The 25,367-nt window shown below is 38.2% G+C and overlaps 1 protein-coding gene across 1 annotated transcript in view; it reads right to left on the bottom strand.

Annotated features, from left to right (window-relative positions):
* The window catches only part of LOC109674272 (thyroid receptor-interacting protein 11-like), a 939,645-nt gene that overhangs the window by 666,677 nt on the left and 247,601 nt on the right, over positions 1 to 25,367 (bottom strand).

The raw sequence follows: 25,367 nt of genomic DNA, 5'->3' as shown, positions 1-25,367 counted from the left end.
CTGGTCCTTTGGGCCAGGCTAACATCACTCAGAATGATGTTCTCCAATTCCATCCATTTACCAGCGAATGATAACATTTCGTTCTTCTTCATGGCTGCATAAAATTCCGTTGTGTATAGATACCACATTTTCTTAATCCATTCGTCAGTGGTGGGGCATCTTGGCTGTTTCCATATCTTGGCTATTGTGAATAGTGCCGCAATAAACGTGGGTGTGCAGGTGCCTCTGGAGTAACCTGTGTCACAGTCTTTTGGGTATATCCCCAAGAGTGGTATTGCTGGATCAAATGGTAGATCAATGTTTAGCTTTTTAAGTAGCCTCCAAATTTTTTTCCAGAGTGGTTGTACTAGTTTACATTGCCACCAACAGTGTAAGAGGGTTCTTTTTCCCCCATCCTCGCCAACACCTGTTGGTGGTGGTGTAAGCAAGGACTTCCTGAGTAGAACTCCATCAGCCCAGCAACTAAGAGAAAGTATAGACAAATATGACTACATGAAATTAAAAAGCTTTTGCACAGCAAAAGAAATGCTCTCTAAATTGAAGAGACCACCCACAGAGTGGGAGAAAATATTTGCTAACTATACATCAGACAAGGACTGATAACCAGAATATACAGAGAGCTCAAAAAACTAAACTCCCCCCAAATCAATGAACCAATAAAGAAGTGACAACTGAACTAAACAGAACTTTTTCAAAGGAAGAAATCCAAATGGCCAAAAAACACAAAAACTGCTCACCATCCCTGGCCATAAAGGAAATGAAATTCGAACCAAACTAAGATTCCACCTCATACCTCGTAGAATGGCTATCGTCAAGAACACCAACAACAACAAATGCTGGGAAGGATGCAGTGGGAAAAAGAGCCCTCATACACTGCTGGTGGGAATGTAAGCTAGTGCAGCCACTTTGGAAAACTTCTTAAAAAACTAAAGATATATCTGCCATAAGATCTAACAATACCCCTCCTAAGGATATATCCAAAGGAATGCAACTCAGGTTATTCCAAAGGCACCTGCACACCCATGTTTATTGGAACACTATTTACAATAGCCAAGCTACAGAAACAGCCAAGATGCCCCACTACCAATGAATCGATCAAGAAAATATGGTATTTATACACAATGGAATTTTATCTAGCTACAAAGAAGAATGAAACTTTGTCATTCGCAAGTAAATGGATGGAACTAGAGAACATCATCTTAAGCAAAGTTAGCCTGGATCACAAAGGCCGAAAATCACATGTTCTCCCTCACATGTGGATTGTACACCCAAAACAAATGCAGTAATATTATTGGACATGGGTCACACACTAAGGGGAGAACACACACAGGAGAAATAGGGAAAGGAAGGGAAACCTAAAACTTGAATGTGGTTGATGTCCTCTGTGTTGAAGAGCAAATTAAGTAATCTAAAATTGTCATAGGTCACTATGGGAAGGGGATCAGGAAGTACTGAAGAGGTCTGGTAGAGATGAACCAATGTGGGTTGCAATACACAAGCACATGAAAGCAAAGCTAGGAATCTCTCTGTATAGCTATCTTTATCCAAAACTAGCAAAAATGGTATGTCTTTCTTATTATCTCTGTTTTCTCTTTAAAAACATCTGAGAAAAGAAGGCAGAACAGGGTCTGCCTGGAAGCAGGGGTTTGGGGGGTGGGGGTGGGGGGGAGTAGGGAGGTAGCACAAACAGTGTATACACATGTAAGTAAATATAAAAAGGATAAACTAAAAGGAGAAAAACATAGCAAGATCCCACCTAAAAATCTTTAATTGCATTTTAAATATTAAAGTTAATTTTAAAAACCAAAGAAATAAGTTTGTTTTGTCACCGATAGATATTATTTGTTTTGTTCTTTTGTTTGTATTGATTTTTCACATGTCAGATTAGGATAACTTTATGTTCTTCTCATTTCCTTTTTAGTTACACTGTTCCTCCCCTCCTTTTCTCTGCAGTCATTGTATATGAACCATGATGCCTGCCTGTCTGTATTCAATCATAAAGAATATCCTCTCCATCCATTTCCTCTGACCTGCCCCCATTTATACATTTTGTCAGTTTCTAATCAAAATACTTTTAGCAGGCTGGGAGTTTTTCTTTCTAATTTTTGTTGCTTGTTTGTTTAATTCTCTTCACTTCTCTTCCTCCTCTCTTCCCCAACACAACATAAACTAGATCTTTCCTGCCTACTTTATTCACTTTCTCACCAGTGTTAGTAAGTTAAGCCATCATCCCTTGTGCCTTAGAAAACTACACACCCTGTATAATTCAAGTACAGCCACCAATCGCCTTTTTATTAATATCCTTATTAATTTATGTCTTCCTAGATCATGAAGATTCTTCATTACTCTTGTATTCCTCTCTACATACACTGGAGCAGAAGCAATGATTGGACTTCATGAGTGTATAAGGCAGTCTCAACATTATGACTTATCACTTGTGATTGCTCTTGCAGTCAACATTCCTCTTCCTAAATAGAGAGCTGCACCCAACATCTTAAAGCACTGAAGTCAAGTGTTTGATTACAGAGAAATACATAGTCTGAAATAATCTATGAGAAATTCTTAACTAAGAGGACAGAGGGAGAAGATATCCAAGATGGTGACTGGAATACAGCCACAGACGTTCTAACCTCTGTGATCCAGGGACTTTGACAAGAAGCTGGAGACTTGCTTGAATGAGGTAAAACACCAGGGAGAGCTGAAACATCAGTACTCTGAACCCCGAGCTCCTGGGAGGTTTCTCCACTCCACCATATACTAAAAGAATAGCAGGCACTGCGGATCTCTATGGGATGAGCCCTTAAGGCCAGGGATCCACAGACATTTACAGTCTCCACCAGGCCACACACCTCTCAGGCCTGCACAGGCCTGCAGGAGCTCCATCTCGCTGGGCCACGCTCCCCAGCCCTGCATGATCTCTACATTGCTGGCTCTGCTCCCAATGCCTGCATAGCCCTGCAGGAGCTCTGTCTCACTGGGCTGCACTCCCCAGCCCTGCAGGATCTCTGCTTTGCTGGTCACACCTCCAAAGCCTGCACAGCACTGCACAATATTCACTCTGCAAGGCTGTACCCCTAAGGCCTACCAAGCTGGGGACAGAAATACACACACACACACACACACACACACACACACACGCACGCACACACACACATGATCTCCATTCTGCTAGACCTCGCCCACCCAAGCCTGTCAACCAGGGATTCATAGACATGCAAGATCACTCCGCCAACCTGCACCCTTTAGGCACGCCAAGCCCATGCTCCAAAGGCCGGCTACTTCACCTCAGCTAAAGGCCTCACCCAAAGGCCCGTGGGTCCCCACCCACCGTCCACTTGCCAGAGGAAGGCTCCAAACCTACCTAAGAGACACACACAGACAGGTCTGGATGCTAAAGAACTAACATCAGAACAACTGAAACTGCAATTCTACTGCTCCTGAACTGGTGATTTTATTTTAATTTTTAATTTTTATTTTTTTCCCTTCTTTAAGGGATTTGCTGCCTGGTTTACTGTTTCATCATCCACCATCTCTATGCATTTTTTTGTCTCTTTTACTCTCTACTCTATTCCTTTTATCTTTCCATCTCTCTTTCTTTTTTATCCTTCTCTCTTGGTTTTGTTAGTATTAATATTGTTAACTAGCTAATACTAAATTACACATAGTTCAGGGATAGAAACGTTACCAAGTGTAAATATGGGAAGAAGAAAAAGGGAAGGAAACTGTTGCCCCCCAAAAAATAAAGTACTGCAGGATTTAGAGTGAAATGAAGAAAAAGGATCCTGTGACCCAGACTCCAACAAAACAAAGATAAACTATACCAAGGAACCCAACAAACTCCACAAGAACAACCAGAAAGAAGAAATCCTACAAGTAATTAATGTGAATATCGTAGACATGTTACTAGACATGGTCAACCAAAATGTTCAGGAGGCACTCAAGAAATTCCAAGACAACAAGAATAAAGAATATGAGACAACACAAAAAAAATTAAATGAAATCATAGAAGCCCTAAATAAACACCAAACTGAAACTGAGACCATCGCAAACAGAGAGATATGGATTAAGATCAAAAATTGACAATATTAAAGAGAAAGGAAACCATGATATGGAAAACCTCAAAAAAAAAAAAGAGTGAAACAGAAAAACAAAACAAAATGGAAGGCCATTCCAGCAGAATAGAACAAACAGAAGACAGAATCTCAGAACTTGAAGATGAAATGGTAATTAAAGGAAAAACTGAAGAACTATTAGCTAAACAACTCAAGACCTGTGAAAAGAAAATGCAAGAACTCACTGACTCCATAAAAGACCAAACCTGAGAATCATGGGCATCGAAGAAGGAGAAGAGGTGCAAGCGAAGGGAATGTATAATATATTCAACAAAATAATAACGGAAAATTTCCCAAATCTAGAGAAAGATATTTCCATACAGATGCAAGAGGCCTCCAGGACACCAAACAGACCAGATCAAAATAGAAGTACCCCACGACATATCATCATTAAAACAACAAGTTCAGAAACTAAGGAAAGAATATTGAAGGCTGTAAGAGAGAAAAAACAAGTAACATACAAAGGTAAACCCATCAAAATCACAGCAGACTTCTCAACAGAAACATTAAAAGCAAGAAGAGCATGGAGTGAGGTCTTCTAAGCACTGAATGAAAATAACTCCAACCCTAGGATACTCTACCCAGCAAAACTGTCATTCAAAATAGACAGAGCAATAAAAGTCTTCCATGATAAGCAAGAACTAAAACAATATATGACCATCAAGCCACCACTACAAAACATTCTCCAAGGAATTCTGCACACAGAAAATGAAAGCAAACAAAACCATGAAAGGGCAGGCAAAACTGAACCACAGGAGAAGACAAGGCAAGAAAGCAAAGAGTACCACTGATTCAGCTACACAAAATGAAACCCTTACTCAATAAAGACAACTACATGACAGGGATCACCACGTATTTATCAATACTAACACTGAATGTTAATGGACTAAATTCCCCCATGAAAAGACACTGATTGGCAAACCAGATTAAAAAGGAAGATCCAACAATCTGCTTCCTACAGGAGACCCACCTCATTGACAGAAATAAGCACTGGCTGGGATTGAAAGGCTAGAAGACTATTTACCAAGCCAATGGTCCCCAAAAACAGGCAGGGGTAGCAATAGTTATCGCAGGCAAAGTAGACATCAAACCTACTTTGATCAAATGAGATAAAGCAGGACACTCCATACTAATAAAAGGGGAAATACACAAAAAGGAACTAACAGTTATCAACTTGTATGAATTCAATGTCAATGCACCCAATTTCACCAATCATACTCTGAAGGGCGTAAAAGCATGTATTAACTCCAACGCAGTGATAGTGGGAGACCTTAATACCCACTATCACCAATAGATAGGTCATCCAAATAAAAAATCAATAAAGAAATCCTAGACCTAAATCACACCATAGATCAAAGGGACCTAGCTGATGTCTATAGAATATTTCATCCAACTTCTGCACAATATACATTCTTCTCAGCAGCCCATGGAACCTTTTCCAAAATTGATCATATCTTAGGGCACAAAGCAAGCCTCAGCAAATATAAGAAAATAGAACTAATCCCATGCATTCTGTCAGACCACAATGCATTAAAACTAGAAATCAACAACAAAAACAGCAGTAAAAAACACACAAACAATTGGAAGCTGAACAACACATTAGTCAATGGTGAATGTGTCAATAATGAAATAAAAGAGAAAATTAAAAGTTTCCTGTAAGTTAATGAAAATGAAAACATGACCTACAGGAACCTAAGGGACACAGCAAAGGCAGTCCTAATAGGAAAGTTTATAGCAATGAATGCATCACACATCAAAAGGACAGAAAGATCTCAAATCAGTGACCTAACACTACAGCTGAAACTCCTAGAAAAACAAGAACAAACAAACCCCAAAACAAGCAGAAGGAAAGAAATAATTAAGATAAGGGCTGAAATCAATGAAATAGAAACAAAAAAAAAATCCAAAGAATTAATGAAACAAAAAGGTGGTTCTTTGAAAAAATAAATAACATTGACAGACCTTTGTCAAACCTAACTAAAATGAGGAGAGAAAAAACCCAAATCAGTATAATCAGAAATTCAAATGGAGAAATAACAACAAACACCATGGAAATCCAGGAAATCATCAGAGACTACTTTGAGAGCCTATACGCTAATAAATTTGAAAATCTCGAACAAATGAATAGATTTCTAGAAACTTACAACCTCCCAAAACTGAACCAAGAGGATATTAATCACCTGAAAAGATCTATAACACAAAAAGTCATTGAAGCTGCCATCAAGAGCCTCCCAAAAATAAAAGTCCAGGACCTGATGGATTCACTGCTGAATTCTATAAGCATCCCTCATGGGAGCTTGAGGTACCTCTTGGTAGCTGGCAGGTAAGTATAAGCTGCTGACCTGGATTAGATTCAAGAATGTAATTGCACCTTAAACAGTACGAGGTTGCCTCAGAACTGTGGATCAGGACTCTGCTTTCCCTTTGTGTTGTCACTGCGGTCCCTGGAGCTCTTTTACCCAGATTGTCAAGAAATTCTGGAGTCTGAGTTCATTAACAGATCCGGAAAGTTGTCGCCCTCGGCAGAACCTTGGGGCCACTGCAACCAGGAAGCAAGATAGGTCTCCCTTAGAAAGGGCTGGGGCCCTCTTCCTGGACAGAATGTAAAATCCCAGATGAGCCCCCAAATTGTTGGAATTAAAGATCCTCTAGTGCCAAAAACAGACACATAAGAGACAGAAAAAATCTTGACAAAGCAATTTCTTTTGATCAAAAGGGCAGAAGCATGTGCTCACTCCAGCTAAGCAACACTCAAGCACAAAACTGCTGACAGTGGATTCTACTTATATCCCTGATGCAGTTGTACCTGCCACTCATCTGGGATTTGTCCAGGCAAAAAGTTCACAATCTTTCCAGATTGACTAAAAGGCTTGGGGAATGGGTTAGGGCATCCAGTTTGGAGGGTAATGGACTTGTACAGGAATCTGGAAGAAGAAGCAAGGACCCTTTAATCATGCAAGTCACTTAAGATGGCAACCTGAGAAATATTAAGCAATCTAAGTGGATAGCATATTAATGAAGGGAACAATTTGTCAAGAGGATATAATGATTCTAAGTATATATGCACCGAATTTCTGTGCCCTCAAGTTCATAAGCTAAACATTAATGAATGTAAGTGGAAGATAGGGTAATATATATACAGTAATATCTATCTATCTACCTATCTATCTATCTATCATATATATACCTGTGTCTTACTGAGAGATTTAAGCTAAAGCTTAAATCTAATAACTAAGTTGTGAAAAATTACTTAAAATAAACCAGAGTATGAAATTAGATAAATTAATAATATAAAGCATGATGCACCTAAAAGTTAAAAATTAGCTCAGAATAAAAAACTAAAGTCTGCCTGGCTGCTCATTAAAACAACATATCGGGAAAAGAAAGAAAGAAAGCTACATATGTAACAGGAATAATATCAAGGAAGGACATGTAGTAGTTCTGAAAATATTGTAATAACTCCTATGAGTGATTACTATTTTCTTATTGACAGAAACTCTTAAAAATATTAAATATCAGAGACTTTGCTGTTTTAACTGATATGGATAAAAATAAATTTGCCCACTCTCAGCAGGAGCACCTAACCCACTTTAGTGCAAATACATAATCTTGCTTGTTATTCCAGCAATGGAGCTTCAGATAGGGAGTTTTTGGACCCAATTCCTCATATGTCATAGCAGTTTCCATGCAAAAAGAGCATTTGGGTCCAGTTTACAGTTTGATGCTCACTCTTTACCAGGAGACTTGTTTTGCATTGAGCCTGTTATGATCATTCCTTCCTTAATATTTCACCTCAACTTCAGCCATCACTATCACAACCTAAAATAACTTGGTATACTGAGACAACATACAATCCCTGCCACAAACCAACACATCTGACTGCAGGGCTACAGGAGTGTCCCTGGTGGTCTTTGGCTGAGTGAACTAGGGCAGAACTAATGGAAGAGTGAAAACACATGCTCTGGCCATTGCAGAAATATTCCTGAATTCTAAAAACTTCTCATGCTCAATCACTTTCAAACTTACATACTGTTTTAGACAAATGGATTTTATCAAGGTAAATCATCTGTGCAGATAAGTCTCGTTAGAAAATCATTGAGACCTAAACCACTGTGCAAAGCTATTTCAAGAGAAATATATGAATCTGTAGCTATTCTACAATGCTTCTACCTAATCATTTCACTTTTAAGTTTGCTCATGTACGATGGTCTGAAAACATCTTCTACAGCATCACCGCTAATAAAAGTATGCTTATTTCATAAGTGTTGTAAATTTATGATTAGATGAGGTATCCTAATAAGATGCTAGCCCCTAAAGTCAGAACTTTCAGGGACAACCACCTACACTTGCAGTAAAAAAGCTGTTGTCCCTTTAAATGACTAGAAGTCTGGCTCTAAAGTTCCTTTTTGTATCAGACAAGGTTCACCAGAGAAACTTACAAGGGACCCAGAAGTGAACTTGTGCAAGTTAGAACTGCAGAGTCATCCTGCCCCACTGTTTGGTGACCTAGAAATGAATTTTACTCATTTTACTTAATTCCCCTCAAAAGGCATTCAGAGCTGTCACTCTTTGAACATAAGATATGTGTGAGGAGGTCTGACGTTGAACAACATGTATGCACAGGTCTACACATGATGACCAGTCAACTTAAAAGTCATTACTGGTCATCATGTGTTTCCCTATAATAAGCCCCTTGCTTGGGTCTGGGAGCAACACTGCCTTGGGAATACTTCCAGTGCTCCGAGCAGCTCCTACACTGTCTAGGCCCCAGAGGGAGCTTATTATTAAGATTGCTAACAACACAATAACAGTGAGGTGACATAGCATAGCAGAATGTCTACAGTGGAATCAAACAGGTCAAATTGCAAGACCTGGTACTACCATTTGCTGGATGTGCGACTATGAAAGCATCACTTACATCTTCTAAGTCTCCTTTGTGGATTCAATGAGATATCATATTGGAGGCACCAGTGCAGAGTTCAACATGTAATGAATGCTCAATACAGCTTAGTTATCCACTATCTATCCTGAGGAGGTCCTGATAGGACCTTGCTGATTTGAACAAGTTGGAGCAATTCTCCCAGGGAGGCAGTCACTGGCACTACAGCTTTTGAATTTCCACATTATCCTCTTGTATGTGCCCTTGTCATTTCCTGGCAAATGTATTTTCTACTATACTGTGTTGAAGAGAAAAAGTTAACCGCACAATAACACCCAAATTATTCTTCAGAATGGTCACCTTAGTGGCCATTATGAGGGCATCTCCACATCTATATCTTACTTCTACCAGCCCATACCTGCACTCCCTTCCTCTAGGTCACCCAGTAAGAAAATGGCAGAGCAAAGCAGAGAAGCAGTCAAAAGTGGAAAAGGACATAAACAGCTCTGTAGTCCCTCTGTACTTTCCTCTTGGGAAGACATTCAAGTCCATTCTTCAATCTTAACCCCTGAGAAAAAACAAAACAAACAGAAAGCCTCGCAACACTCACTCACTCACTCACTTCCCCCAAAGCCTTCCTTATAATTCCTACAGAAAAAGCACCCTAGATTCTTCTTCAACTTTTCAAGCCCCTTATCAGTCAATTTCACCATCCCTTCATTCCCTAGGTGGACTTCCTATACACCAAATAGAACCAATGCATTTAAATATCCTTCAATGAACCTCATTTATGCCTTTCCCAGCTAGAGGTAGCAATTTCCTCAGCCTTCTAATTCTCTGCAAATATGAAAGAAAAAAAAATCTCAAAATTCGTTATCTACTGCAGTAAGGCAATCTTTTCATTTGTGCCCCTTCAAAAATCCAAAATATTTTACTTTGGCCTTCATCTTTCAGCTGGAAAAATCCTCATCATCATTCCATCTCTTCCAACAAAACCAAATCTACAATCCCCTTTACTGCTGTACAAAACACAGAATTTTATTATTCTTAAACAAGCTCCTGTCACACTCGGAGAAAACGAGGCAGTGAGAATACAGTGCTACAACACGTCTGATCCATCTTGAAGTCAGTTTTCACGGGTCCAGGTTAAAACAAAGATCACATCACTCCCTCCCCTCCCACCCCGCGCCCATTTCCATTCCCAGTTCATTCTGTACCTCACAAAGTAGAACTTTGTTTTAAAGGGGCTCTGGGACCATAACCATTCCCCCTCAGCTTCTAAGAGCCCCCCTCCCATTTCTTAAGCCTCTTCCCTGCTGCACGAAGCAGCACCTTTTCCCTGTGCTGGATTTGAGGCAATTGAGGAAGTCTTTACCTCAGGATGCACCTCCGTGGCAGAAAGGACTCCCCTTGCCCTGCACGCATCCCCACCTTGCCCACGCGGCAAGTATCATGCAGCCAGTATCATGGAGCCATCCTAAGTTGCCCTAGACGGCTGCTTCACAGCTCTGGGCTGCGAGTCCAAGAAGCTGCTTCCCACCGCCTGAGCCACAAACAATTGCCGTCGGTCCAGAGTGGTTAGAGAGGCAGGGCGGGGGACGCAGGGTGCAGCGGGGGCTCCATCCATGAGCCATCATCCAGCCTGAGGGGCGGAGCGGGCGGAGAGATAAAGGTAGCTCAGAGCTGCACCTGAGAGCCCAGTGGCCTGGCTTCTCTGCTTGCTTGAGGTCACCTGGCTGCAGCCTCCGGGCTCTCTTTTGTGGTTTGGGAACAGGGAGAGCCAAGCTTCTACCACCTCAGAATGGCTGTGTGGGCAAGGCTTAAGAGCTGGTCCTTGGGAAGAGGGAGCCAAGAGTCCCCACCATCTTTTCTGTGAGACAGAAAAGTTTGTCTCAGCTTACTTGGAGGCTAAAGAAACCATACCACTCTTTTTGGAAGATATGTCAGCCTTCCTACCTTGAGAAAGGAGCCAACTCCCTCTTGCACACAATCCGTTTATACACACACACACACACACACACACACACACACACCACACACACACCACACACACACACACACACACAAATTTTTTTAGCTCCCAAGCTAGGGAGAAAGTTGCTATCTCCCCCAAATTTCCCCATCCTTAGGTAAGAGAGAAAAGGATATCTGCCCCCACTGACACACACCATGTAACTATCCTTTACTTGATGTTGAGGAAGGAAGACATTCCCCTATCCCAAGTGGAGTTAAGCCATAGTGGGGAAGAAAAGGGCTACCTCCTCTATGTGGAGAAGAAGGGAGAGAAACTGATCCTCTCTATTCTGTCTTGGAAGTAGATACATTTTCAATGCCCACCTAACAGCATCCATTTTTCTTGCCTCCTCACTGACCAGAGACAGAAAGCCTTGAGACTGCAAACCTCCTTCTTTTGGAGGACTGTCTTTCAAGTCTTCCCCACAGAGTCACACTCAGGTGACAGGAGGCTTGGTTCTCCCCACTCCCAAGTCCCAAAAGGAAGCCAGGAAGCAGCAGCCAGTTTCCTCCATGCAAAAAGCATATTTTAGGTTCCCCGATCCCTCTGTTTGCTTCCCTGACATGTATTGGTGCATCAATACTGGGTCTGAAAATTTTTCAGTTTTGATTTTTTCCAGTCTGTGCATTGGTCAGGCCTGCCTGGACATCCAAGAAGCCTTTTTTGACTGTCAGCTTCACATGTGCATTCTTTAAATCTTGTGTGATCCCTGGACCTTTGTGTTCACATCTCAACAGATGCGCTTGTTCCCTGGGCTGTGCCGGAGTAGCGAGGACAGATATACAGTGCAGTAAGCATCAATTGGACTGAATGGAATCAGTGCGTGACTTGTCACTAATATTTACAAACCTACATCCCAGCTGGTACTCATCTTTGGGCTAGAAGATGTATAATCCAGCTCTGCACCAGTGGTATCAGACAGATTTTAGTTAATTGCAATAGTGCAGGAGAATTCCCTGCTACCATGTCCCAAGTTCAGTGGTAGCAGCTGGAAAGACAGGAAATTTCCTTTGTCTGTAGGAAGTTCACAGGCTATGTGGTCTGGGAAATTGAAGTGGGAAAAATTATATGCTGAATTTAATAATACAGTAAAACATTTTGAGAGCGAACACAACCATTATTATAATGTATTGTTATAATTGTTTTATTTTATTATTAGCTACTGTTGTTAATCTTTTACTGGGTCTAATTTATAAACTAAACCCATCATTTCTGAAGTGTTTGGTACTACAATGATTTCAGTGATTCACTTGAGCTCTGGAAATATATTCTTTGCAGATAATGGGTGATACCATATACACTTATGTCATTAGTGACATAAGGCATTTATGAGCACCTCCATATGAAGGATTCTGCCTTCTGCTTCTGTCAGAATTATTTACAAATCTTTAACATCTAAAACTCACAAATGTCCTAATCAATATAACTAGATCAGAATTGCTTTGATTTAGATCACTTCATTAAAGCGATAGAGGCCTATATGACCATCAAAAATGGTTATCAAGACGGCAGAGAAGAAGCATTCTCCACCAGACTCTGTGAAGGAGAGTTTGCGTAACAAATAAGAGACTACATATGGAAGAACTAAAAAAGAGGAAAAGCATGGAGAAACACAAAAGTGTGACAGAATGGCTGAAAAATACAATGAATCAAAAAGGCAAAAGACTAAATCAAGGAACAATTTGTAGCTCCAGCCTTGGTTCTAGTCCCAGCTTCCCTCTGGATGGAAGGGAAGCTGAAGCCTCCACCTCAAGGTAAACCAGGCAGCTTCTGCAACAGACTGGTAGACCTAGTTCTGGGACAGTAACTACACCATCAGCAAACTCCAGTGTGGAGATATGACAGGATAGTAATTTCCCATGCATCACAGGGCAACAGCAGACACCCCTCATTCCCCATGCCTCAGAGAGTGGTGGCAAGGCACCATAGTGAAAGAGGGCCTTCTGATCAGTCTGAGGCACTCAGAGGATCTTGAAAACAAGCAACAATCACCCCTTAGGGCATCATTAAATATCTGGCCACAGAGAGGGTTTGACTTGCAAGCAGCTGAGAAGTTAAAGGGAGCTGGAATAGGGAACTGGCAATCCTGCCTAACTGACTTTGAAAAATTTCCAAAACAAAACACCTAGGCTTCGCTGGCAGATGGCTTAGAAATCTGAACTCCTTGCGAGATAGATGAGTCTGAGCAATTTAACAGAGTTAAGAAATCACAACCCAAAGATTTCTGGGACTCTCAGTCATAAAGTTCACATGGGAATCTGCCACCAGAGGCAAACTTAGGCAGAGGGTTGGACACAGCAACCCAAAGGTTCCTGGCAGGAACAAGGAAAGCAGCAAAAATGCCCAGAGGTCAGTGGCCCTGCCTACTACACCACCCAGTCCAGCTTCACTGAATAAGGTCAATTTAAAAAACAAAACACCATGCCCATACTGACTGGGAGCTCAAGTTAGAGCCCCTTCTTCTTCTTATCTTTCTTTTTGTTATTATTCTTTTGTGATACTGGGACTTGAACTCAGAGTCTAAACCTTGAGCCACTCCAGCAGCTTTTTTTTTGTGATGGGTTTTTCAAGAAAGGGTCTTGAGAACCATTTGCCTGGGGCTGGCTTCAAACCTTGATTCTTCTGATCTCTGCCTCCTGAGTAGCTAGGATTGCAGCCATGAGCCACTGACACCCAGCTAGAGCTGCTTCTTGAGAACAAACTACAATGAGCAGTAAGCTTTGAACTGAGCAAATTGGGGGATTTAAAAGGTTGCAACCTGGGAATTACAGGTCTCAGAACCTCAAAGTCTGCAAGGGAGACAGACCAGAGGAAGGTATAGAGGGTGACATTTTGACTGGGACAATTGAAAAATAGCAAAAGGTCCAGAGTCATGGCCCTGCCCTTTCAAGCTATTCACAAGAAATAGAGACCCTGCCCACTCAAATCTCTCTACATTTCAACAGAAAATTTCACACCCCTATCTATGAAGGCTATGCAGACTGGAAAGAAACTCAGAAGACAAATGCTCTGGAAAGCATGAATAACACTATAATGTTCCCTCCCCTAATGACCCCTGCTTGCACTCTAAGCTAAAGGTGCAACTCCACTCTCTTAAAGCTGTTCCCATAAAATTTAGGGAAAGGACAAACTTGGACAAATACTGGGATTGCAATGACAAATCTATCCAACAAGAAATAGAAGATTTTGTTGTTGTTGATAATTTGTTTCTTGGATTTTTTTGCTTGGTTTTGTTTGTCTTCTTTTACCCTTCACCCAGTTTGGGTTTTTTGGCTGTTTTTGTCCTATTTTCTTTTATTGTACTTAAAAAAAAACCTTAGTTTCTAATTGTCATGTGTTTTTCTTTTCTTTTTCTCTTTTTTCCTCCCTATTCTCCAAACTGTTCTTTATTTCCTTGTTATAAATATATAGAGTTCTCTCATATTATTATCTCTTTCACTTACCTCTCCTTCTTTCCATTGGTTGCACTCCCCTCCATTTCTCACACCCAACCTTCATAACACTCAATTTCCAATTCTTATACATTTCAACCAGTGTTAAGCTCCAAGATCATCCACCTAAAAAAGCAGACTTTTGCTCCCATGCAATCTTAGTGGGGGAGACAGATAAGAGTTCTAATTGTTTCTTATTCATTCAAATACCTCATTAATTGCTGAACTGTTAAATCTTGTTACTGCAGTGGGTTATCCACTTTCACAAGGAAGTAAAAGGAAACTTAGAGCAACAGAAGTGCAATTCACAGTGTAGAAATTTAGATATGAAAAACCAAGGTACTGTCTCATATCCAAACTCCCACAACAACTCAACATCTGAATCCAAGGATAATGAATTAGCAAAACTGTACGAGAGGTAATTCATAAATCTACTGTTAAAAATGATCAGTAAAATGAACCAAGCCTTGTATGCACATATGAATAATAAAAGAAAAAAAATGATCAGTGGCCTCAAAGGAGATTGAAGAGAAATGATGTTAGGAAATCAATCCAAGAGCTGGACAAGAAAGTTAGCAATACAAAAAAGAAATTAAGCAAGGGAATGTAAATTAGGAAAACTAACCAAGTAGAAATATTAGAAATGAAAACCTCAATAAATCAAATACAAACCACAGTGGATAGTATTATCACCAGACAAGAAAGAAAATCAGAGCTGGATAACAAGATTGAGGAGTTATTGATGCAAACAATCATAAATTAAAAAATGAATACACATGAATTCAACATACAGAAACCCTATTATATGACCAAAGATGAAACCTAACCATTCACACAGTGGAAGAAGGAGTGTACATAAAAATTAAAGGCATAGGAAACCTAGTTAATGAAATCATAGCCGAAAATTTCCCAATATAGACAGAGGCAGTATTTTGAAGCCCAAATAGTCATTATCAGAGAAGAACAACACCATTTCATAGCATAATTCAAATGCCAAAACTTGAGAACAAAGAAAGAATATTGAAATATGCAAGAGAAAAATGCCAACTAAGTACAAAAGATCTCCACAGACTGGACATGTGGCTGAAGTGGTAGAACACCTCTTTTGCAAGTGTGAAGCCCTGAGTTCAAACTCCAAAAAAAAGAATAATCACAGATCTCTCTGCACAAACCCTAAAAGTGAGGAAAGTTTGGATCAATATAATTCAAACACTAAGAAAAAATTACTGCCAACTGGGAATATTATATCCAGAAAAGCTGTCCTGCAATCTTGATGAAGAAGTGAGGACTTTTCATAAGGATAAGCTAAAGTGGTTCATGTCCACCAAGCATGCATTATAAAGATACTCAAGGGAATAATTTTCATGGAAGAGGACAAAAACAGTCACAAACACAAGTGATAAGGAAAGAATAAAACTCAAGGGGGGAATTGACAAACTCATGACTGGTAGAAAAGTAGAAAGTATGATCAACTCAACAAGTCAGCAAAACCTGAAGATGAACAGAACCAAAAGTAAAGAACCATCAACATAAGACTCAATCTGAAAAAAACTAAACAAACAATAGAAACACAGGAATAAGTATATACCCCTTAATCATAACCTTAAATGAACTCAACTCTTCTATCAAAGGACACAGATTGTCTAATTGAAACAAAAAGCAAGATCCAACAATCTGTTGTTTAAAGAAACACACCTTACAACCAAAGGCACATACAAACTTAAAGTGAAAGGTTGGAAAAAGATTAACCAGGCCTGAAAAAAAAAAAAAGCAAGCAGGAGTAGGTAGACTCATATCAGACAAAGCAGATTTTGCAAAAATCAGTAAGAACAGATAAAGAAGGCAACTACATACAAATAAAGGGAATGATCCAGCAAGATGTTATAACAATTATAAATATGTATGGACCAGACATTGGTGCCCCCAAGTTCATAAAACAAACACTTTGAGCTTAAAGAACACAATAATAGTGGGAGATCTTAACGCCCACTTCCATCAACAGACAGAACATTCAGACAAAAAATTAACAGAGATATCCTCAAACTAAATAATACCATGGTTGAAGTGGACTTAGCAGGCATTTATAGAATATTTCATCTTATGACAGCAGATTACACATTTTTCTCAACAGTTCATGGAACTTTCTCTGAAACAGATCACATCTTAGGTAATAAAGCAAGCCTCAACACACACACACACACACACACACGCACACAAATTGAAATAATTCTCTGTATCCTAATATACCATAATGAAATGAAATCAGAAATCAATAGCAAAGAAAAACATAAAAACCACTAAAACTCATGGAAATTGAACAACACACCTATGGAACGACCAATAGGTCATTGAAGAAATGAAGAAACTTCCACATTCACGTGAAACTGAGGATTCAACTTACCAGAACCTATGGGACACAGCAAGGAAGTCTTAAGAGGGGACATTTGCAGCCAAGAGCATCCACATCATAAAGTTACAGAGAACTCAGATAAGAAATCTGTTGATGCACCTCAAACTCTTAGAAAAACAAGAGTAAGCCCAGCCAAAAAGTCATAGATAATAAAAATCAGAGCAGAAACCAATGAATTAGAGAGCAAAATGATTATACAACAAATCAATGAAACAAAAAGTTGTTTCTTTGAAATAATACAGAAGATTGACAAACCTTTAACCAAATTAACTAAAAGAAGAAAGGAGATGACCTGAATTAATAAAATTAGAGGTGAAAAAAGGGATAATATAACAGACACCAAAGAAATTAAGAAGATAATATGGGAATATTTTAAAAACCTACATTCCAGCAAACTGGAAATAAAGAACAAATAGACAAATGAAGAAAAAATAGATAGATTTCTTGACACATGAGTCACAAAATTTGAACCAGGAGGGCATTAACAATTTAAACAGATCTATACCAAGCAAGGATGTGGAGACAGTTAAAAAGAACCTCCCAACAAAGAATAGACTAGTCCCTGCTGGATTCACTGCTGACTTCTACCAGACCTTTAAAGAACTAATACAATGCTCTTTAAACTATTCCATGAAATACAAAAGGAAGGGATACTACCAAAGTCTTTCTATGAAGCCAGTTATTACATCAATATCAAAACCAGGTAAAGACACATCAAGGAAGGAAAATGATAGGACAATATACCTGATGAATACAGATGCAAAAATCCTCAATAAAATAATTGCCAACAGAATCCAATAACATTAAAAAGATCATATACCACGATCAAGTAGGTTTCATTCCAGGGATGCAAGGATGGAACAACATTAGCAAAATCAATAAATGTAATACAACACAGAAACAGACTCAAGGACAAAAATCAAATCATCATCTTAATAAATGCAGAAAGTCTTTGACAAAATTGAACATCCTTTCATGATAAAAGTTCTGAAGAAACTAGGAATAGAAGGAACATTTCCCAACATTGCAAAGGCTATATATGCAAACCTATAGCCACCATCATACTAATTGGAGAAAAACTGAAACTATTTCCTCTAAAACCAGGAAAGAGGCAAGGGTGTGCACTCTTCACACTCTAATTCAATGTACTACTGGAATTCCAAGTAAGAGCGATAACAGGGGAAAGAAATGAAAGGTATTCAAATAGGTAAGGAAAAAGTCAAATTATCTCTACTTATAGATAATATGATCTTATACTTGAAAAACTCTACCAAAACTCTTAGATATCACAAACACATTCAAAAAAGTGGTGGGATACAAAATCAGTTGCATTTTTATGCATAAAAATGAACAATGTGAGAAACAAATCAGGAAAGTAATACTCAAAGCAGCTTCAAAAATATTTAAATACCTAGAATTAATTTAATGAGGGAGTTTAAATACTTACAAAATATAAATTATAAATCACGAAGAAAGCAATCAATGAATACATTAGGAGAAGGAAGGACCTCCCATGCTCTTGGATGGAGAGAATCAATATTATGAAAATGGCTATACTACCAAAAGAAATCTATATGTTCAATGCAGTCCCTATCAAACTTTCAATGGCATTCATCTCTGAAATATACATATCAATCCTAAAGTTCATATAGAAGCATAAAATACCTTGAATAGCCAAAACAATCTTGAGCAAAAGAGCAAGGCTGGAGTTATCACAATACCTGACTTAAAACTATTTATAGAGCCATAGTAATAAGAGCAGCATGAAGACCACTGGAATAGAATAGAACACCCAAGCACAAAGCCATGCAGCTTGTCAAACCCACAGGAGTGGCAAATGACACTCCTTTGTCATTTGGTTTTTGACAAAGGAGCCCAAGATATGAGTTGGAGAAAAGATAGTCTTTTCAACAAATGGGAAAACTGGCTATCTACCTACAGAAGATTGAAAGTAGATCCCAGTCTCTCACCTTATACTAGTATCAATTCAAAGTGAATCAGAGACATTAATGTCAGATATGAAATTGTGAAATTATCAAGGAAAAATAGAGAATACACTAGATCATATAGGTATAGGTACCAACTTTATGTATCAAACTCCAATGGCTCAGCAATTAAGAGTAAGGACTGACATAAGGACTGCATGAAAGTAAAAAGCTTCTGCACAGCAAAGGAAACAGTCATTAAACTGAAGAGATAGCCTATTGAATTGGGAGACAATCTTTGCCAGATATACGTTTAACAAGGGATTAATAACCAGAATATAAATGGAGCTCAAAAAAGCTAACACTGCAAAGAATCACCAACCCACTGACCAAATAGGCAAATGAGCTGAAGAGACAATTCTCAAAAGGAGAACTGTCTGGTTAATAAATGTATTAAGACATATTCAACTTCCTTGTCCATAAAGGAAATGCAAATCAAATAACATCGAGATTTCACATCTCTCCAGTCAGAATGACTGTCACCAGTAATATAGACAACGACAAATGTTGTCGAGGATTCAGGGGAAAAGTACTCTTCTGCACTGTTGGTGGGAATGTAAATTCGTGCCACCACACACATATCATGCTTGTTTTTCTGTCTGGCTAGTTTTGTTTGAGATGATGATCTCCAACTGCATCCATTTTCCTGCATACAGCATAATTTCATTCTTCTTTATGGCTTACTAATACTCCATTGTGTATATGTATCACATTTTTTATTCATTCATTAGTTGCTGAGCATCTATGCTGACTTCTAATTTGATGCAACCCCATATTTCAGTTCTAGTTTTTACTTTCTGAACAATTGCAGTTATATTCAGAAAAGTGTTACCAAATGCCTATATCTTTCAGGATTTCCACAATGTTTGTCCCCAGCAGTTCAAAGTTTCTGGTCTTACATTAAGGATTTTTAAACTTTTATTTTATTTTCAAGTTAGCATACACTAATAATGTGATGGGATTTCATTGTGATAATTCCTTACACATGTGGGCAGTATTTTGAACAAATTCACCCTCTTCATTATATTCTCATTCCCATTCCTTGCCTTCCCTCCTTTTTGCATGTGCTTGTGTGTGTGTGTGTGTGTGTGTGTGTGTGTGTGCATAATACTTTCATCCTCTTCACCCCTTTTCCTTTCCGGTCTGTATACATCTCCTGCTGAACCCTTCCCTAGAAAGCCCACTTTTATACTAATGTCTTATTACTATTATCATTACCATCATCATAATCATTTTAGGTCTATTTTCCTCAAGTCAGTGAGAAAATGCAATATTTGGCTTTTTGAGCTTGTCTTATCTCACTCAACATCATGACCTCTACTACCACCACCCATTTTCTGGCAAAGATCATCATTTCATTTTTCTTTAAGGTTGTGTATATGTAATAAACTTTCTTTATTCAGTCATCAATTGTTGGTTACCTAGGTTGATTTCACAGCTCGGCTTTTGTGAATACTGTTGTGATAAACAGGGTGTACAGGACTCTCCCTTGTATGCTGCTTTATACTTCTTTGGATATATGCCCAAGAGTGGTGTGGAGGCCTAATAAGGTAAGTCTATGTTTTGCTTTTTGAGTAACTTCTATACTCATTTCCATAATGGTTGCACTAAGTTTATATTCCCACCAATAGCATGTGAGGGTTCTTTTAGCCCTCTAACCTCACCAGTATTTGTTAATCATTTTCATGATGACTGCAATCATGACTGGGTTGAGATAGAATCTTAGTATAATTTTGATCTGCATTTCCTTTATGACTAACGATGTTGAACATTTCTTCATGTATTCATTAGCCATTTGTGTTTCATTTGAGAACTGTCTGTTCAATTTGTTTGCCCATTTATTAACTAGATTATTTGTTCTTCTGCTGTTTAACTTATTGAGCACTTTGTATATTCTGAATAATAATCCTTTATCCATTGACTAGCTGGCAAAGATTTCCTCTTGTTCTGTGGGCTCTGTTGATTCTGGTAATTCTTTCTTTTGATGTGCAGAAAATTTTAATTTGATACAGCTCAATTTGTCAATTCTTGGTGAGCAATTGGAGTCATGTTTAGAAAATAATTATCTATATCTGAGTCTTCCAGGTTTTACATTAAGGTCTTTGATTCATTTGGATTTACATTTCTACAGGATGAGAGATAGGTTCTAGTTTCCCGATTGCACATGTATTTGAGCAGTTTTCCTAGCATCATTGGTAGAAGAAGCTCTCTTTTCTCCAGTGTGTGTTTTTGGTTCCTTTGTCAAAGATCAGAGAGTTGTGGCTGTGTGGCTTTATTTCTGGATTTTCTGTTTGGTTCCATTGATGTGCATGTCTGTTTTTGTGCCAGTACCATGATAGTTTTGTTATGTGGCTCTGTAGTATGACTTAAAGTATGGTATGGTGATAACTCCAGCATTGGTATTTTTCTCAGGATTGGTTTGGCTATTGGAGTCTTTCTCAAATGAATTTTAGAATTGAATTTTCTATTTCTGTGAAGAATGACTTTGGAATTTTGATGGGCATTGTATTAAATATGTAGATTGCTTTCAGTACCATATCCATTTTCATAATATTGATTACACAGATCCATAACAATGGAGGTCTTTCTATTTAAAAGTCTTCTTTAATTTCTTTCTTCAAGGTTTTATAATTTTAATTCTAGAGGTCTTTTATCTCCTTAGTTAAGCTCATTTAATTTTTTGAAGCTATCATGAATGAGATTGTTTTCCTGATTTCTTTCTCAGTCTTCATTATAGAAAATCTACTGATATTTTTAATGTTGAATTTTTTTGCTTCTTTGCTGAAAATGTTTTTCAAATCTAAGAGTTTTATGGATGCTATTTTATGGTCCTTCATGTGTAGGATCTTACCATCTGCAAATAGGAATAATTTTGTAAATGTCACAATGTACCCCAGTACATCAATTATAAAATAAAGTATAAAAATAATTTTAGCTTCTGTGTGTCCTTATATCTAAATTGAATTTCTTGCTAGGGATGATGCCACACACCCGTAATACCAGATACTCAGGAGGCAGAGAGCGAGAGGATCATGGTTTGAGGCCAGCCCAGTAGAAAATTTAGCAATACTTTATCTTAAGAAATAGAAAACAGCCAGATGTGATGGCACATGCCTACAATTCCAGCTATGTGGGAGACATAGGTATGGGGGTTGTAGTCCAAGGCCAGCCCCAGGCAAAATGTGACCTTATCCGAAATGAAAGTGAAAAGGGCTGAGGGCGTGGCTAAAATGGTAGAGCACTTGTCTGGCAAGTTCAAGGTCCTGAGTTCAAATACCTTTACTGCCACTAATCAGTCAATCAATAAAGTGACTTATATACCAGGATAGGTGGGACTTGTTTGCTTATTTTAAAAAACACATTTAGCCAACCTATGTCTTTTGATTGGGGAGTTTAATTCATTTATATTCAAAGTGTTACTGACGGGGGAAGGACTTGTGTGTCCTTTGGAATTATATCAATCATTTCCTATATGTCTAGTACTTATTTTGTCCCTTTTTTCCTTTCTTGCTGCATTGATAATTGTGATGCATTGTTTTCTTTTGCAGTTGTACAGCTGGGGTCATTTTTGTATTTCTTTTTTACATCTCCTGTAGGCACTTATCCTTTTGTTTATGTTAGGGATTACATGAAATATCTTAAAGTCAATTATTTTATCTGATAACCGTACTTCAATCATATGCAAAACTATATATTTACCCTTTCAACTTGACATAATGGATCTTACAATTACATTTTTTCATATTGTGCATCCACTAACCTTGAGGTATAAGTAGTTGTATACATTTATCTTTTAAGCTACATGCCTTAATTAAAGTGATTTGAGAACCAATATTATAATACTAAAAATTACATATTAGTTAATATTTTTAATATCATCTGAGAGATTTGTTATTTTGTAGATTCTTGTGTTTTTGTCTAGAATCTTTTCATTTGTACTTGAAAGAACACATCTAGCATTTCTTGTGAGGAACGTTTAGCTGTGATTAACTCTCTCAGGTTTGGTTTGGCTAGGAAAGTCTTATTTTCTTTCATCATTTTTGGAGGACAATTTTGCTATATATAGTATTCTTGGCAGAGGTTATTTTTCTTTCAGAACTTTGAATATGAGTAAGTTTCTAGGTATTTGTTTTATCCCTTTTATTGAATCATATTTCATGTTTCTTTATATTTTTGTTATTTTTTTAGCTGCTATTTGGGCACTTGAAATAAAAAACACCACACCTCTACAGTCTTTACTGACTGTCTTCATGTAAGGGAAGACTTTAACTAATCACACCAGCTAGAGATTCTGAGGGAACTCTCAAATATTTTCTGAGGCTATGCTTTCTCTGATCTTCTTTGTGCATACTTTCTCAGTTGAAGTTTGACCCTTTCAGTTTCTACGTCATAATTTCTGTCTCTCCCTCATGCTTTACTATGGTAACACTTTGGGGTCAGTATCCCCAAAGAGGCAGCTAAACCATGTCACTTACTGACAGAATTCAACCTCAGGAAAGAGAAACTGGTCCCTCAATAACCCTCCTTCCGAAACCCAGGATGTTGCATGCATGTTGTACTCTTTTCTTTTGCTCCCAAGGAAGAAGCCACAAGCTGAGATTTTTTTCACGATAATGCCACTCTCTGCTAACTAGGAAAAGGGGCTGTAGTGAGTTCAAAGAACTTTTCAATGCACTTTGACGTCATTCTCCACTATGTGCTCACTGGGATTACAATACCCTCTGATTTGGTGTTCTCAAGTGCAATATTTTCTGTGTATGGTTGTATGGTTGCTAAGTCAGGGTCTGCACAGTGGGAAGAGGGCCTGGATGGTCTAATGGCCATCTTGGTCTAAGCAGCATAAAGTTTCAAAAAATAGACAATTGGAGATCCTTCTGTTCTATAACACATTAAGTAAATGAAATGTTAATGTACACAGAAAGTCCAGAGAATTCCAAGTACATTTCAAAATTCAGCATCTGACAAATCAGATCATCTCAAATAAGTATAGAGCAGTGGTGTTGAAGAAAAGTGATGAATATCTAATGATGTATAAAAGAAATATCATATGATTAAATAAGCTAAAAAAACCATCATTAAGATAAATTTGAATGAAATCATGATTGAGAATCACAATTTTGATTTCTGTTGTTAAAAATATTGGCAACTGCAATTTCACCCTGAACCTAGAAAGACCTAGGTCCCTCTTGATTCTCCTTCTTGCTCAAATACAAAAATCAGGGGTGCTTATTGAAAAGCATCTTGTTACAGACTGAACATCTGTGTCCCCTAAACACTTTTATCCTGAAATTCAATCACCAATATGATAGAATTGGGTAATGGGGACTTGAGGGTGTGTAATTAGGCTGTGGATGTGATTAGGGACTTCATAACAAAGCCCAAATCTGTCTCACTCTCTTCCATGTGAGGATACAAGGACGTGTTGGCAGCCTGCAAACCACAAAAAGGTCCTCATCAAGCTGGGTGCCAGTGCCTCATGCCTATAGCCCTAGCTACTTGGGAGGCTGAGATCACAGTTTAAAGCTAGCCTGAGAAAATAGTTCGCAAGGTCCCATCTCAAAATAACTAAAGCAAAATGGACTAGGGGTATGGCTCAAGTGAAAGAGCACTGGCTTTTCAAGTGCAAAGCCCTGAGTTCAAATCCCAGTCTTCACAAAAAAAAGAATAGTGTTTACCAGAACCAGACCATGATGGCCCCCAGTCCAGTATCAGACCACCAGCTTCCAGAACTGTAAGAAAAAGTTCTTTTGTTTCTAAGCTCCCTAACCTAATGTACTTTGTTACACCAGACCAAACTTACCAAGAAATATCCCTAGCCTTACTGTTCTTGCATTCTGCCCTTCAAGTGATGAATGTTGTCCCCACACATGATAACAAAACCCTAAAACTCTGAGCAGATGAACACTGATGGTTTTCTCTAGTTTGTTCTGTAAGATGTGTTAGCTATTATTTGCTTCCTACAGCACACTCACCTAAGTACTGACTTCAGTCTGCAATGCCTCAATAGAAGCTTCAGTTAACTTTTGATCAGTTAACTTTTTTAATTAATATATTTAAATATATGAAAGATGCAAACAATGACAAGAGACTGGGAAAATGATGAACAAAAATCTGGTGAAAATACTAATTTTGACAGAAAGAATATCAACAAAAACAATAAAAACAAGAATTAGGGGACTGATTAAGTGTTAGAAGTCTCAGTAAAATCTAGTCTTGTTTTAGTAACATTTAAAAAATCTTATTTCGTAATAATAAAGCTAAAGTAAAACAAACTATAAAGCAAATATATTAATATCTTATTTTATTTACTTGCAATATGAGTTAATACATTATAAAATAGACATAAGTGACATTATTTTACCACATTGGAAATTTTGAGAATGAAAAATCATGTGTTTGCTTTTTAAAATTCCTCATTTTTTACTGACTTTAGTGTTACTGTGTGTGTTCATAACAGAAATTCTGATTTGAGAGCCATTTATTGAGTCAATTCTATAAGCATGTACTTGTTTATGTTGTTGTAGTCAGAAGCTACT

Source organism: Castor canadensis, chromosome 11 (genome assembly GCF_047511655.1).
Source record: "Castor canadensis chromosome 11, mCasCan1.hap1v2, whole genome shotgun sequence".
Lineage (NCBI taxonomy): Eukaryota > Metazoa > Chordata > Mammalia > Rodentia > Castoridae > Castor > Castor canadensis.
Note: the sequence above shows the minus strand (reverse complement) of the source record. Positions and strands in the feature narration are given on the sequence as shown.